Genomic DNA, 2866 nt, shown 5'->3' on the forward strand with positions numbered 1-2866 from the left:
AATGAAAAGACTACAAAAAATAATGAACAGGAGCTTGAAAGCGTGTATCTCAAAAACTCTAAAACTATACGTAATCAACAAACAGATGAAGATACATTTAATGGCAATAATCATGAAGAAAATACAAACAAAAAAACTTCAATAATATATAACTTCATAATTACTGTTGTTGTTATGTGCAGTCGAGTCACCTGCAACTCATAGCAACTCAATGAGTACAATAGCTCTGAAGTCTGCCCTGTCCTAAGTCATTCTCACTAATTCTCACACAGCAACCCCCACTGTACTAGTTATTGTATCATTCCATCTCATTTGAGGTCTTCCTCTCCTACGCTGTCTCTCCACTCTTCTGAGCATGATCTCCTTCTCCAAGAATCGGTCCCTCCAGACCAAAGTGCCCAAAGTATGTGAGATGAAGCATCAAAATCCAAGTCTCCAAAGAGAAAGTTGGCTTCACCCTCTCAAAGACAGACCTATTTGTTTTGTTGGTGCTCCATGGTATAATTAATAGAATGCCTAATAATGCGATAGCCAAATTAAACAGACAAAAATAAGAAAACAATAAATAATTGCAAAGAAATGACAAAATTAGAACTCCTGTATTTTGCGAGTGCAAATATGAAATAGTGTAGCCTCTGTGGAAAGCAGTTACATATTTTTCCTAATTTTGAGCCATGCAGTATTCCCTTCTTATGTTCAGACAGCTGCTTCTTGGTCTATGCATAATTTTCACATGAGCACAATTAAATGTCATGGGATTTTCATTTTTCTCTAAATATACAGAGTCATAATACATTTTGCAAATTTAATAATGCACAATGTAAACATTTTTTGGGTGTTCTCCGCTTTCATCCAAGATTCACCTGATATAAACAATGTTATCCTTTGTTCTTTATCATCTTCTAATCCATACTGAATTAATGGAAGTTATCTGTCAATGTAATTAACAATGTTATTAACAAAGATATTAAGTAAGATTTTATTTTTGAGTTATATTAATTATATTGGTAATTATTTCTACATTCTGCTGAATCATCTTTTTTTTTTTTTTAAATAGGAAAAAATATGGACCTCTTCTAGTAAGTTGGCCAGGTTGCTATTTTCCAAATACAGACTAAGGGGTATGTCCAGGGCTACATCTGTTTGCTGAAATATTTTAATTGGTGTTCTATCAGTCCTAGGGTTTTTTTTTTTTTTTATTTTTGTCAATGCCTTCAATGCAGCATTGAAAATCAGGAAAAGTGTGCATCAGTATATTATCTTTTCTCACTACCCATGCAACCTGTATTCTGAGCAATGATTTTGAGAATTCAGACTATTTTAAAAAATGTGACATCAAGACTGTAGAAGACTCATCAATAATCTGTGTTTTGCAGATAACACAACCTTACTTGCAGAAAGTGAAGAAAACTTGAAACATGCAGTGAAGATCAGATGGAACCTTTGAATATGGATGATATCTCAACCTCAAGAAATCAGAAATTTCCACCACTAGACAAATAAGAAACATCATGATACATGGAGAGAACATTGTCAATGATTATATGTTGCCTGGTTCCACAATAAACATCCATGACTACAGCAGTCAAGAAATCAAAAGACAGAGTACATTGGGGAAATCTTCTGTCAATGATCTCTTTGAAGTGTTATAGAACAAAACTATCAGCTTAAAGTCTAAGGTGCACTTGATATAAGCCATGATTTTCAAATGTTACACATGCATTTGAAGTTGTACAACGTATTAGGAAGACTGAAGAAGATTGATCACTTTTCAATTGTGATTCTGTCAAAGGGACAATTGACCATCCCTTGGATGGTCAAAAGACAAATAGATCTATGCTTGTGCTTTTTACAGAAAAGGATGATAATACTTCATCTCACATACTTAGGTTATGTTTCCAGGAATGATTAGTTCTTGGGAAAATAGATAATAGTGAGAAAGGCAGAGAATCAGGGAAGGTAAGAAAGGCAAGAAAGGTAACAAGATTAATTGATAGATATTAATTGATTGTAACAATCAGCTTGTATGGGTTGGGTATTATAAAGATAATGCAGAATGGGGCAGGGTTTGAGTGAGTTCTCACAGAGATTGTGGCATTGCTGTGGAAAAACTGTGGGAAGGTATAACCAGAGGAGACCTGAGATAAAGTCCACAGTTAAAGATTTTCTGTTCTTGCCAGATCCTTGAATGAGAAGCTGACTTGTAGCATCTCTGAGTCAAATTTGATGGATAACTTGGATTTGACAGATGAACTGAAAACAATATTTCTACTAATTGTGTTTTGCTGTTAATCTAGTTCAGCACTGCTGGAATAAAATCTGGACTTGCATTGGGTAATATTCTCTGCTTCCCCCACTCTTCAATTTATTTCCCTAATAAACCCCATCTAGGTATCACAACTGTGAATAAAGTCTGTGAGTCAACAATGAATAAAGGAACCTCCTGCTGTTGGTATGACTCTAAAGGGACCATGGGGCTGGGCTACACACTTGTTACCTGCTCTCTGCTCTGGGAAGTGAGGGGCTGTGTTATTCTCACTACCTCTGGCCATTTCAGAGAGGAGCTTATGGCCCTCTGTCCCCATATTCCTTTTGTTGTTCTTAACACAATCTTTAAGAGTGGTATTTGACTTAATGGCATCTAAAAACAACAACACAAAAATATATTACATAGTGGCCCACATCAGGTCCTCGTGACTGACAGGACTGGCAGGCCCCAGCTCCCAGCTGGAAACAAAAGAGGACACTTCAACCATTTAGATCCTCCCAGAAGAGCTGCGGGCGAGCATTAACATTACTGGTAAGTATGTTCATTTTTCTCCTGGACACAAGAGCCTACTATTTGGTCCTAAAAGCCTTCTGAGGT

This window comes from Elephantulus edwardii, unplaced genomic scaffold (genome assembly GCF_000299155.1).
Source record: "Elephantulus edwardii isolate Elephantulus edwardi_28Jun2011 unplaced genomic scaffold, EleEdw1.0 scaffold00301, whole genome shotgun sequence".
Lineage (NCBI taxonomy): Eukaryota > Metazoa > Chordata > Mammalia > Macroscelidea > Macroscelididae > Elephantulus > Elephantulus edwardii.